This window comes from Leuresthes tenuis, unplaced genomic scaffold, assembly GCF_036924035.1.
Source record: "Leuresthes tenuis unplaced genomic scaffold, fLeuTen1.0.hap1 SCAF_2, whole genome shotgun sequence".
NCBI classification, from domain to species: domain Eukaryota; kingdom Metazoa; phylum Chordata; class Actinopteri; order Atheriniformes; family Atherinopsidae; genus Leuresthes; species Leuresthes tenuis.
The window spans coordinates 29,147,539-29,160,877 of record NW_027325356.1 but is presented as its reverse complement, the minus strand read 5'-3'; the positions used below and the strand labels follow the sequence as shown (position 1 = coordinate 29,160,877).

General features: G+C 44.6%; 8 non-coding genes across 8 annotated transcripts; all 8 read left to right on the top strand.

Moving 5' to 3' along the window:
- Window positions 1-1,600: 1,600 nt before the first annotated feature.
- LOC140302513 (U2 spliceosomal RNA) lies at window positions 1,601-1,783 on the top strand. The gene has a single exon (XR_011914977.1). It is a non-coding gene; the product is annotated as a U2 spliceosomal RNA (small nuclear RNA).
- Window positions 1,784-2,194: 411 nt separating this feature from the next.
- LOC140302606 (U5 spliceosomal RNA) lies at window positions 2,195-2,307 on the top strand. Its single transcript, XR_011915060.1, has one exon. It is a non-coding gene; the product is annotated as a U5 spliceosomal RNA (small nuclear RNA).
- A 3,137-nt stretch (window positions 2,308-5,444) lies between these two features.
- On the top strand, window positions 5,445-5,627 carry LOC140302512 (U2 spliceosomal RNA). The gene has a single exon (XR_011914976.1). It is a non-coding gene; the product is annotated as a U2 spliceosomal RNA (small nuclear RNA).
- A 411-nt stretch (window positions 5,628-6,038) lies between these two features.
- LOC140302605 (U5 spliceosomal RNA) lies at window positions 6,039-6,151 on the top strand. Its single transcript, XR_011915059.1, has one exon. It is a non-coding gene; the product is annotated as a U5 spliceosomal RNA (small nuclear RNA).
- A 2,200-nt stretch (window positions 6,152-8,351) lies between these two features.
- On the top strand, window positions 8,352-8,534 carry LOC140302511 (U2 spliceosomal RNA). Its single transcript, XR_011914975.1, has one exon. It is a non-coding gene; the product is annotated as a U2 spliceosomal RNA (small nuclear RNA).
- Window positions 8,535-8,945: 411 nt separating this feature from the next.
- On the top strand, window positions 8,946-9,058 carry LOC140302642 (U5 spliceosomal RNA). Its single transcript, XR_011915093.1, has one exon. It is a non-coding gene; the product is annotated as a U5 spliceosomal RNA (small nuclear RNA).
- A 2,200-nt stretch (window positions 9,059-11,258) lies between these two features.
- LOC140302714 (U2 spliceosomal RNA) lies at window positions 11,259-11,441 on the top strand. The gene has a single exon (XR_011915157.1). It is a non-coding gene; the product is annotated as a U2 spliceosomal RNA (small nuclear RNA).
- A 411-nt stretch (window positions 11,442-11,852) lies between these two features.
- Window positions 11,853-11,965, top strand: LOC140302604 (U5 spliceosomal RNA). Its single transcript, XR_011915058.1, has one exon. It is a non-coding gene; the product is annotated as a U5 spliceosomal RNA (small nuclear RNA).
- The last annotated feature ends 1,374 nt before the right edge of the window (window positions 11,966-13,339 follow it).

Genomic DNA, 13,339 nt, shown 5'->3' with positions numbered 1-13,339 from the left:
ATTCGAACCTTTTCTTAACTGCTTTTTACAACCTTTGGTCGGACGTTCACACCTTCTTGCAGCCGAACACCTCCGCTTCCGCTTTTGATGGTGTATATTCGGGCATACGAACGTTTTCTTACCCGCTTTTTACAAACCATGGTCGGACTTTCACACCTTCTCTTAGCTGAACAACTCCGCTCCCTCTTTTAATTGTGTACAGTCGGGTATTTTAACCTTTTCTTACCCGCTTTTTACCAACTATGGTCGGACATTCACACCTTCTTACAGCGGAACACCTCCGCTCCCTCTTTTGATGGTGTATGTTCGGGCATTGGCACCTTTTCTTACCCGCTTTTTACAAACTATGCTCGGACATTCAAACCTTCTTGCAGCTGAACACCTCCACTCCTGCTTATGATCATGTGCGGTTTGATTTTCGAAAAATTTCTTTAATTTTCTCTAGCAATTATTGAAGGACATTCAGACCTTCTTGCAGCTGAACACCTCCACTCCCTCTTTTGATCATACATTGTCGGGCATTCGCACCTTATCTTACCCGCTTTTTACAAACTTTAGTCGAACATTCACACCTTTTTGCAGCTGAACCACCTCCGCTCCCTGTTTTGATCATGTATGGTCTGGCAATACTACCTTTTCTTACCCATTTGTGAGTAATTATGGCTGGACATTCCCACCTACTTGCAGCCGAACACCACCTCTCCCGCTTTTGATGATGTATCGACCGGCATTCTTACCTTTTATAATACATTTTTCAGCAATTATGGTCGGAGATTCACACCTACTCACAGCCGAACAACTCCGCTCCCGCATTTGATGATGTATAGTCAGGCATTCTCACCCTTTCTCATCAGCTTTTTGCAAATTATGATCTGACATTCACACCTACTTACAGTTGAACAGCTCTGCTCCCGCTTATGATTATGTTTGGATGGATATTCAAACCTTTTCTTAACTGCTTTTTAGAAACTTTGGTTGGGCGTTCACACCTTCTTGCAGCCGAACACCTCCGCTTCCGCATTTCATGGTGTATAGTCGGGCATTCTCACCCTTTCTCATCAGCTTTTTACAAATTATGGTCGGACATTCACACCTACTTGCAGCCGAATACTTCCGCTCCACCTTTTAGTGATGTATGGTTGGCATTTGCACCTTTTCTTACCTTCTTTTTATACTGATTGCTGAAGATTAAGTTGTTCTTTCTAAAACTACAAAATTTTTTTAATTGTTCAAACTCGATTTGAAGTGGATAAATAAGGAGGACAAACGGTTTTAAGTCAGGCTGATAGAAGGAATTAATTTTATAGCAAAATCTGTATTTCGTCATATGTCGAGAGATGCTTATTGCTGAAGAAGTTTTTTCTCATTCTACAAAGTACAACGTTGTATCAGTTAAGTCTGGCCTGGGTAAAACACTGATGGGTATTTCTGACATGCAATCATGAGGCTTTCCATCTGTGGGGTAGGTAGCAGTGTGGATGGATTAAGTGTAGCACATCTCTCGACAACAAGGTGTGGCTGTGAAAGAAGAACAGTTATGTAGGAGAGATGTCTGGTAAAGATATTTTGTTAAGTAACCATATCACAGCCACTGTATGAGGTACCTTAAGTGTTAATGGGTGAAATAACACCATAAAGACTCAGTTTAATATCTGATATGTCCTCTATACGAGGACTACATATTAAATGGATTTTTAGCAATAGGAGTTGAAAAAGGAGCTTGCTCCGTTCACTCCAAGCATCGACCCGGTACTGCAGTGCCACTGGGAACGGTGCGCTCTTCTCTGCTCTTGTGCAAAAGCAAACAGCGGTGCAGGATGGAAGTTTCAGGGAGCCCAAGATGAAACTTTCTTTTAATCTGCTGAGAAAAGAGAGTGAATGCGAAGTGGACTTTAACACGACTCTGGGAGCGAGCCGATTGCGGGCTAACCGGGAGAATTGCTTGAAAGAAACGCGACACCGAATGAGCGGTCAGAACAAAGCCTCAATACGGTGTTCCCGTGGTGTTTGTGGCTGCCTTGTCTTTTGCACAGAGTAAAAGACAAGGCAGCCATCGAATAGGGCCCGATTGTTCCTACTTGGTCAGCCGAGGAGCAAGGGGGGGGAGCAAGCGTCTCAACCAAGCAAAGCTCACCATGGGGAAGGTGGCTATGCCAACTAGCCTGATGCCCTGCTCCCGCAGTGATGGATAATCGTACTCTGGTTTCTCTTCATAACGTACAAGTCTTTCGCCTTTTACTAAACACTTCCGTGGAGAGCAGCACTAATGAGTTGTTTCTAATTTTGGCAGGCTTTACCTTTGCGGGTGAAGCCCTTTCTGTCTGTGAAAAAGAAATCTTGTTACTGTGCAGAGTGACTTCTCTGAGTAGAGTTGCCTTACTTGTTGCGACTGTGCCGATGTTGCTTGATTGGTGCTCGCTGGAGCGTGCGGGAGTGCAAAGTTATGCTATTTAAGGGCTGAAGAGTGCTCAGTGCAGCGGGTGGGCGGAGGTGCAAAGTGACACTCTGGCCACCTATGGCCATAAAAAGAACACCGCTACAAGTGCGCATTGTGCCAGGAAGGGCCCTCGGACGTGAACCAGTGGACAGTTATTGCTTCTCTGCCTTCTGCTATTGCTTGGACCTTTTTTTCTTGTGACTCCGGCTCCTTCGTCCGAGTGAGCACGGAGGCGATGCTTCTTTGTGGCTGCGTCCTTGGCCTGCAGCCTCTTGGGCTGTTGCTACTGCCATCTGGATCACAGCCACGGGGGGAATCTGCTTGTGCCTTCTTACCAGCAAGTTTCTTGAGGTCCATATGGCGTCTTTGATGGCGGCCAGGGTGAGCCACCTTTTGACAAATGAGATTAACCAAGTTAAAATTGCTTTGTCCTTCATATTTATCAATGTCTAGATCGACTTCAACAAAGAAAAACATTGTATTTTGCAGTAGAAGAAAGTGCAACACTGAAGGACGAGGAATCCGAGAATAAGCTTCTTTTCATACGTTCTGCACGATTTGGGATTTTATGTATAAAATGAATTCCTTCACTCAAACCAAGTGGAAACTGCTTTGTCCTTCATATTTATCAATGTCTAGATCGATTTCAACAAAGAAAAACGTTGAGGACATTCACACCTACTTGCAGTCGAACAGCTCTGCTCCCGCTTTAGATTATGTTTGGTTGGATATTCGAACCTTTTCTTAACTGCTTTTTACAAACTTTGGTCGGACATTCACACCTTCTTGCAGCCGAACACCTCCGCTTCCGCTTTTGATGGTATATATTCGGGCATTCGAACCTTTTCTTACCCGTTTTTTGCAAACTATGGTCGGCCATTCACAGCTTCCTCTCCACCATACTTGTATGGTGGGATATTCACACCCACTTTTTTTCACCGCATTTCATAGATTATGGTTGGAAATTCTCAACCACTCTCATCCGTAGACCTCTCCTCCCGCTTTTGTTAATATATTTGAACTTTAGTTGGACATTCACACCTTCTTGCAGCATAACCACCTCCTCTTCCCTGTTTTGATCATGTATGGTCTGGCAATACTACCTTTTCTCACCCGTTTGTGAGTAATTATGGCTGGACATTCACACCTACTTGCAGCCGAACACCACCTCTCTCGCTGTTGATGATGGATGGACCGGCATTCTTACCTTTTCTAACACATTTTTCAACAATTATGGTCGGAGATTCACACCTTCTCACAGCCGAACAACTCCGCTCCCGCATTTGATGGTGTATAGTCAGGAATTCTCACCTTTTCTCATCAGCTTTTTGCAATTTATGATCTGACATTCACACCTACTTGCAGTCGAACAGCTCTGCTCCCGCTTTTGATTATGTTTGGTTGGATATTCGAACCTTTTCTTAACTGCTTTTTACAACCTTTGGTCGGACGTTCACACCTTCTTGCAGCCGAACACCTCCGCTTCCGCTTTTGATGGTGTATATTCGGGCATACGAACGTTTTCTTACCCGCTTTTTACAAACCATGGTCGGACTTTCACACCTTCTCTTAGCTGAACAACTCCGCTCCCTCTTTTAATTGTGTACAGTCGGGTATTTTAACCTTTTCTTACCCGCTTTTTACCAACTATGGTCGGACATTCACACCTTCTTACAGCGGAACACCTCCGCTCCCTCTTTTGATGGTGTATGTTCGGGCATTGGCACCTTTTCTTACCCGCTTTTTACAAACTATGCTCGGACATTCAAACCTTCTTGCAGCTGAACACCTCCACTCCTGCTTATGATCATGTGCGGTTTGATTTTCGAAAAATTTCTTTAATTTTCTCTAGCAATTATTGAAGGACATTCAGACCTTCTTGCAGCTGAACACCTCCACTCCCTCTTTTGATCATACATTGTCGGGCATTCGCACCTTATCTTACCCGCTTTTTACAAACTTTAGTCGAACATTCACACCTTTTTGCAGCTGAACCACCTCCGCTCCCTGTTTTGATCATGTATGGTCTGGCAATACTACCTTTTCTTACCCATTTGTGAGTAATTATGGCTGGACATTCCCACCTACTTGCAGCCGAACACCACCTCTCCCGCTTTTGATGATGTATCGACCGGCATTCTTACCTTTTATAATACATTTTTCAGCAATTATGGTCGGAGATTCACACCTACTCACAGCCGAACAACTCCGCTCCCGCATTTGATGATGTATAGTCAGGCATTCTCACCCTTTCTCATCAGCTTTTTGCAAATTATGATCTGACATTCACACCTACTTACAGTTGAACAGCTCTGCTCCCGCTTATGATTATGTTTGGATGGATATTCAAACCTTTTCTTAACTGCTTTTTAGAAACTTTGGTCGGGCGTTCACACCTTCTTGCAGCCGAACACCTCCGCTTCCGCATTTCATGGTGTATAGTCGGGCATTCTCACCCTTTCTCATCAGCTTTTTACAAATTATGGTCGGACATTCACACCTACTTGCAGCCGAATACTTCCGCTCCACCTTTTAGTGATGTATGGTTGGCATTTGCACCTTTTCTTACCTTCTTTTTATACTGATTGCTGAAGATTAAGTTGTTCTTTCTAAAACTACAAAATTTTTTTAATTGTTCAAACTCGATTTGAAGTGGATAAATAAGGAGGACAAACGGTTTTAAGTCAGGCTGATAGAAGGAATTAATTTTATAGCAAAATCTGTATTTCGTCATATGTCGAGAGATGCTTATTGCTGAAGAAGTTTTTTCTCATTCTACAAAGTACAACGTTGTATCAGTTAAGTCTGGCCTGGGTAAAACACTGATGGGTATTTCTGACATGCAATCATGAGGCTTTCCATCTGTGGGGTAGGTAGCAGTGTGGATGGATTAAGTGTAGCACATCTCTCGACAACAAGGTGTGGCTGTGAAAGAAGAACAGTTATGTAGGAGAGATGTCTGGTAAAGATATTTTGTTAAGTAACCATATCACAGCCACTGTATGAGGTACCTTAAGTGTTAATGGGTGAAATAACACCATAAAGACTCAGTTTAATATCTGATATGTCCTCTATACGAGGACTACATATTAAATGGATTTTTAGCAATAGGAGTTGAAAAAGGAGCTTGCTCCGTTCACTCCAAGCATCGACCCGGTACTGCAGTGCCACTGGGAACGGTGCGCTCTTCTCTGCTCTTGTGCAAAAGCAAACAGCGGTGCAGGATGGAAGTTTCAGGGAGCCCAAGATGAAACTTTCTTTTAATCTGCTGAGAAAAGAGAGTGAATGCGAAGTGGACTTTAACACGACTCTGGGAGCGAGCCGATTGCGGGCTAACCGGGAGAATTGCTTGAAAGAAACGCGACACCGAATGAGCGGTCAGAACAAAGCCTCAATACGGTGTTCCCGTGGTGTTTGTGGCTGCCTTGTCTTTTGCACAGAGTAAAAGACAAGGCAGCCATCGAATAGGGCCCGATTGTTCCTACTTGGTCAGCCGAGGAGCAAGGGGGGGGAGCAAGCGTCTCAACCAAGCAAAGCTCACCATGGGGAAGGTGGCTATGCCAACTAGCCTGATGCCCTGCTCCCGCAGTGATGGATAATCGTACTCTGGTTTCTCTTCATAACGTACAAGTCTTTCGCCTTTTACTAAACACTTCCGTGGAGAGCAGCACTAATGAGTTGTTTCTAATTTTGGCAGGCTTTACCTTTGCGGGTGAAGCCCTTTCTGTCTGTGAAAAAGAAATCTTGTTACTGTGCAGAGTGACTTCTCTGAGTAGAGTTGCCTTACTTGTTGCGACTGTGCCGATGTTGCTTGATTGGTGCTCGCTGGAGCGTGCGGGAGTGCAAAGTTATGCTATTTAAGGGCTGAAGAGTGCTCAGTGCAGCGGGTGGGCGGAGGTGCAAAGTGACACTCTGGCCACCTATGGCCATAAAAAGAACACCGCTACAAGTGCGCATTGTGCCAGGAAGGGCCCTCGGACGTGAACCAGTGGACAGTTATTGCTTCTCTGCCTTCTGCTATTGCTTGGACCTTTTTTTCTTGTGACTCCGGCTCCTTCGTCCGAGTGAGCACAGAGGCGATGCTTCTTTGTGGCTGCGTCCTTGGCCTGCAGCCTCTTGGGCTGTTGCTACTGCCATCTGGATCACAGCCACGGGGGGAATCTGCTTGTGCCTTCTTACCAGCAAGTTTCTTGAGGTCCATATGGCGTCTTTGATGGCGGCCAGGGTGAGCCACCTTTTGACAAATGAGATTAACCAAGTTAAAATTGCTTTGTCCTTCATATTTATCAATGTCTAGATCGACTTCAACAAAGAAAAACATTGTATTTTGCAGTAGAAGAAAGTGCAACACTGAAGGACGAGGAATCCGAGAATAAGCTTCTTTTCATACGTTCTGCACGATTTGGGATTTTATGTATAAAATGAATTCCTTCACTCAAACCAAGTGGAAACTGCTTTGTCCTTCATATTTATCAATGTCTAGATCGATTTCAACAAAGAAAAACGTTGAGGACATTCACACCTACTTGCAGTCGAACAGCTCTGCTCCCGCTTTAGATTATGTTTGGTTGGATATTCGAACCTTTTCTTAACTGCTTTTTACAAACTTTGGTCGGACATTCACACCTTCTTGCAGCCGAACACCTCCGCTTCCGCTTTTGATGGTATATATTCGGGCATTCGAACCTTTTCTTACCCGTTTTTTGCAAACTATGGTCGGCCATTCACAGCTTCCTCTCCACCATACTTGTATGGTGGGATATTCACACCCACTTTTTTTCACCGCATTTCATAGATTATGGTTGGAAATTCTCAACCACTCTCATCCGTAGACCTCTCCTCCCGCTTTTGTTAATATATTTGAACTTTAGTTGGACATTCACACCTTCTTGCAGCTGAACCACCTCCTCTTCCCTGTTTTGATCATGTATGGTCTGGCAATACTACCTTTTCTCACCCGTTTGTGAGTAATTATGGCTGGACATTCCCACCTACTTGCAGCCGAACACCACCTCTCCCGCTTTTGATGATGTATCGACCGGCATTCTTACCTTTTATAATACATTTTTCAGCAATTATGGTCGGAGATTCACACCTACTCACAGCCGAACAACTCCGCTCCCGCATTTGATGATGTATAGTCGGGCATTCTCACCCTTTCTCATCAGCTTTTTGCAAATTATGATCTGACATTCACACCTACTTACAGTCGAACAGCTCTGCTCCCGCTTATGATTATGTTTGGATGGATATTCAAACCTTTTCTTAACTGCTTTTTAGAAACTTTGGTCGGGCGTTTACACCTTCTTGCAGCCGAACACCTCCGCTTCCGCATTTCATGGTGTATAGTCGGGCATTCTCACCCTTTCTCATCAGCTTTTTACAAATTATGGTCGGACATTCACACCTACTTGCAGCCGAATACTTCCGCTCCACCTTTTAGTGATGTATGGTTGGCATTTGCACCTTATCTTACCTTCTTTTTATACTGATTGCTGAAGATTAAGTTGTTCTTTCTAAAACTACAACATTTTTTTAATTGTTCAAACTCGATTTGAAGTGGATAAATAAGGAGGACAAACGGTTTTAAGTCAGGCTGATAGAAGGAATTAATTTTATAGCAAAATCTGTATTTCGTCATATGTCGAGAGATGCTTATTGCTGAAGAAGTTTTTTCTCATTCTACAAAGTACAACGTTGTATCAGTTAAGTCTGGCCTGGGTAAAACACTGATGGGTATTTCTGACATGCAATCATGAGGCTTTCCATCTGTGGGGTAGGTAGCAGTGTGGATGGATTAAGTGTAGCACATCTCTCGACAACAAGGTGTGGCTGTGAAAGAAGAACAGTTATGTAGGAGAGATGTCTGGTAAAGATATTTTGTTAAGTAACCATATCACAGCCACTGTATGAGGTACCTTAAGTGTTAATGGGTGAAATAACACCATAAAGACTCAGTTTAATATCTGATATGTCCTCTATACGAGGACTACATATTAAATGGATTTTTAGCAATAGGAGTTGAAAAAGGAGCTTGCTCCGTTCACTCCAAGCATCGACCCGGTACTGCAGTGCCACTGGGAACGGTGCGCTCTTCTCTGCTCTTGTGCAAAAGCAAACAGCGGTGCAGGATGGAAGTTTCAGGGAGCCCAAGATGAAACTTTCTTTTAATCTGCTGAGAAAAGAGAGTGAATGCGAAGTGGACTTTAACACGACTCTGGGAGCGAGCCGATTGCGGGCTAACCGGGAGAATTGCTTGAAAGAAACGCGACACCGAATGAGCGGTCAGAACAAAGCCTCAATACGGTGTTCCCGTGGTGTTTGTGGCTGCCTTGTCTTTTGCACAGAGTAAAAGACAAGGCAGCCATCGAATAGGGCCCGATTGTTCCTACTTGGTCAGCCGAGGAGCAAGGGGGGGGAGCAAGCGTCTCAACCAAGCAAAGCTCACCATGGGGAAGGTGGCTATGCCAACTAGCCTGATGCCCTGCTCCCGCAGTGATGGATAATCGTACTCTGGTTTCTCTTCATAACGTACAAGTCTTTCGCCTTTTACTAAACATTTCCGTGGAGAGCAGCACTAATGAGTTGTTTCTAATTTTGGCAGGCTTTACCTTTGCGGGTGAAGCCCTTTCTGTCTGTGAAAAAGAAATCTTGTTACTGTGCAGAGTGACTTCTCTGAGTAGAGTTGCCTTACTTGTTGCGACTGTGCCGATGTTGCTTGATTGGTGCTCGCTGGAGCGTGCGGGAGTGCAAAGTTATGCTATTTAAGGGCTGAAGAGTGCTCAGTGCAGCGGGTGGGCGGAGGTGCAAAGTGACACTCTGGCCACCTATGGCCATAAAAAGAACACCGCTACAAGTGCGCATTGTGCCAGGAAGGGCCCTCGGACGTGAACCAGTGGACAGTTATTGCTTCTCTGCCTTCTGCTATTGCTTGGACCTTTTTTTCTTGTGACTCCGGCTCCTTCGTCCGAGTGAGCACAGAGGCGATGCTTCTTTGTGGCTGCGTCCTTGGCCTGCAGCCTCTTGGGCTGTTGCTACTGCCATCTGGATCACAGCCACGGGGGGAATCTGCTTGTGCCTTCTTACCAGCAAGTTTCTTGAGGTCCATATGGCGTCTTTGATGGCGGCCAGGGTGAGCCACCTTTTGACAAATGAGATTAACCAAGTTAAAATTGCTTTGTCCTTCATATTTATCAATGTCTAGATCGACTTCAACAAAGAAAAACATTGTATTTTGCAGTAGAAGAAAGTGCAACACTGAAGGACGAGGAATCCGAGAATAAGCTTCTTTTCATACGTTCTGCACGATTTGGGATTTTATGTATAAAATGAATTCCTTCACTCAAACCAAGTGGAAACTGCTTTGTCCTTCATATTTATCAATGTCTAGATCGATTTCAACAAAGAAAAACGTTGAGGACATTCACACCTACTTGCAGTCGAACAGCTCTGCTCCCGCTTTAGATTATGTTTGGTTGGATATTCGAACCTTTTCTTAACTGCTTTTTACAAACTTTGGTCGGACATTCACACCTTCTTGCAGCCGAACACCTCCGCTTCCGCTTTTGATGGTATATATTCGGGCATTCGAACCTTTTCTTACCCGTTTTTTGCAAACTATGGTCGGCCATTCACAGCTTCCTCTCCACCATACTTGTATGGTGGGATATTCACACCCACTTTTTTTCACCGCATTTCATAGATTATGGTTGGAAATTCTCAACCACTCTCATCCGTAGACCTCTCCTCCCGCTTTTGTTAATATATTTGAACTTTAGTTGGACATTCACACCTTCTTGCAGCTGAACCACCTCCTCTTCCCTGTTTTGATCATGTATGGTCTGGCAATACTACCTTTTCTCACCCGTTTGTGAGTAATTATGGCTGGACATTCCCACCTACTTGCAGCCGAACACCACCTCTCCCGCTTTTGATGATGTATCGACCGGCATTCTTACCTTTTATAATACATTTTTCAGCAATTATGGTCGGAGATTCACACCTACTCACAGCCGAACAACTCCGCTCCCGCATTTGATGATGTATAGTCGGGCATTCTCACCCTTTCTCATCAGCTTTTTGCAAATTATGATCTGACATTCACACCTACTTACAGTCGAACAGCTCTGCTCCCGCTTATGATTATGTTTGGATGGATATTCAAACCTTTTCTTAACTGCTTTTTAGAAACTTTGGTCGGGCGTTTACACCTTCTTGCAGCCGAACACCTCCGCTTCCGCATTTCATGGTGTATAGTCGGGCATTCTCACCCTTTCTCATCAGCTTTTTACAAATTATGGTCGGACATTCACACCTACTTGCAGCCGAATACTTCCGCTCCACCTTTTAGTGATGTATGGTTGGCATTTGCACCTTATCTTACCTTCTTTTTATACTGATTGCTGAAGATTAAGTTGTTCTTTCTAAAACTACAACATTTTTTTAATTGTTCAAACTCGATTTGAAGTGGATAAATAAGGAGGACAAACGGTTTTAAGTCAGGCTGATAGAAGGAATTAATTTTATAGCAAAATCTGTATTTCGTCATATGTCGAGAGATGCTTATTGCTGAAGAAGTTTTTTCTCATTCTACAAAGTACAACGTTGTATCAGTTAAGTCTGGCCTGGGTAAAACACTGATGGGTATTTCTGACATGCAATCATGAGGCTTTCCATCTGTGGGGTAGGTAGCAGTGTGGATGGATTAAGTGTAGCACATCTCTCGACAACAAGGTGTGGCTGTGAAAGAAGAACAGTTATGTAGGAGAGATGTCTGGTAAAGATATTTTGTTAAGTAACCATATCACAGCCACTGTATGAGGTACCTTAAGTGTTAATGGGTGAAATAACACCATAAAGACTCAGTTTAATATCTGATATGTCCTCTATACGAGGACTACATATTAAATGGATTTTTAGCAATAGGAGTTGAAAAAGGAGCTTGCTCCGTTCACTCCAAGCATCGACCCGGTACTGCAGTGCCACTGGGAACGGTGCGCTCTTCTCTGCTCTTGTGCAAAAGCAAACAGCGGTGCAGGATGGAAGTTTCAGGGAGCCCAAGATGAAACTTTCTTTTAATCTGCTGAGAAAAGAGAGTGAATGCGAAGTGGACTTTAACACGAATCTGGGAGCGAGCCAATTGCGGGCTAACCGGGAGAATTGCTTGAAAGAAACGCGACACCGAATGAGCGGTCAGAACAAAGCCTCAATACGGTGTTCCCGTGGTGTTTGTGGCTGCCTTGTCTTTTGCACAGAGTAAAAGACAAGGCAGCCATCGAATAGGGCCCGATTGTTCCTACTTGGTCAGCTGAGGAGAAAGGGGGGGGAGCAAGCATCTCAACCAAGCAAAGCCTACCATGGGGAAGGTGGCTATGCCAACTAGCCTGATGCCCTGCTCCCGCAGTGATGGATAATCGTACTCTGGTTTCTCTTCATAACGTACAAGTCTTTCGCCTTTTACTAAACACTTCCGTGGAGAGCAGCACTAATGAGTTGTTTCTAATTTTGGCAGGCTTTACCTTTGCGGGTGAAGCCCTTTCTGTCTGTGAAAAAGAAATCTTGTTACTGTGCAGAGTGACTTCTCTGAGTAGAGTTGCCTTACTTGTTGCGACTGTGCCGATGTTGCTTGAATGGTGCTCGCTGGAGCGTGCGGGAGTGCAAAGTTATGCCATTTAAGGGCTGAAGAGTGCTCAGTGCAGCGGGTGGGCGGAGGTGCAAAGTGACACTCTGGCCACCTATGGCCATAAAAAGAACACTGCTACAAGTGCGCATTGTGCCAGGAAGGGCCCTCGGACGTGAACCAGTGGACAGTTATTGCTTCTCTGCCTTCTGCTATTGCTTGGACCTTTTTTTCGTGTGACTCCGGCTCCCTCGTCCGAGTGAGCACAGAGGCGATGCTTCTTTGTGGCTGCGTCCTTGGCCTGCAGCCTCTTGGGCTGTTGCTACTGCCATCTGGATCACAGCCACGGGGGGAATCTGCTTGTGCCTTCTTACCAGCAAGTTTCTTGAGGTCCATATGGCGTCTTTGATGGCGGCCAGGGTGAGCCACCTTTTGACAAATTCCTCTTTCCTGAGGTTCTGATTTTGACTCACCCCATAAAGCACCAGTTGTGCTGACAGGACCTCTCTTGCTGGTAAGTACGGGAAATTTAAGGAGTCGGCTGTTGCCCACAAGTCCACAGCAGCACTGCACTCCCAGAAGAAATGCCTCACCGTCTCAGGCGCGCCACAACCTGGACGGGGGCAGGTGGCCGTCGCCGACATACCCCTGGAGTGCATGACCTGACTGGGAGAATCTCGTGAGCCACCATCCATGACAAATCCCAAAGTCTGTTCAGAAGAGCTGAAAGGTTCACACTGCGCCAAACTGTTGAGGGCTCGCCAAGAGTGAGCCCAAGCACTGGACTCACTGGGGCCTGCTCCTGCACAACAGAGAGCAAAGATCGATGGCACGTTAAAACTTGTACATCTTCTTGTTCTAAATTAAAATGGTTTAAAATTGTCTTTATAAAAGCATAACTTTTTGTTAGATTAAAAGACACAGGTACTTTCAGGTCTGATGGTAAAAGTCGTAATCTTCTCATGTAGGCCCCCATCCATAATCTTGCCATTGCAGCTGCCGCTGGGTTTTTGGATGGGTTAATTGCACACTTTAATTGGACAGAGGTAAAGAGACTTCCTAAAAACAAATACAGATCTGGTACTGCTTTCCCTCCCTTCACTTTTGGCTTCTTCAGTACTTCCCTCCTCAACCTTTCCCATTTGGAGTTCCATAAAAAATAAAAGATGGATCGTTCCAGGTCTAAAATAATTTATTTTTAGAATAAGTAAATGAATAAAGTTTTGTCTAGCAGGTCAAATATGTGCAAAATACAATCAACAGGGCAATCTAAGACCAAAACG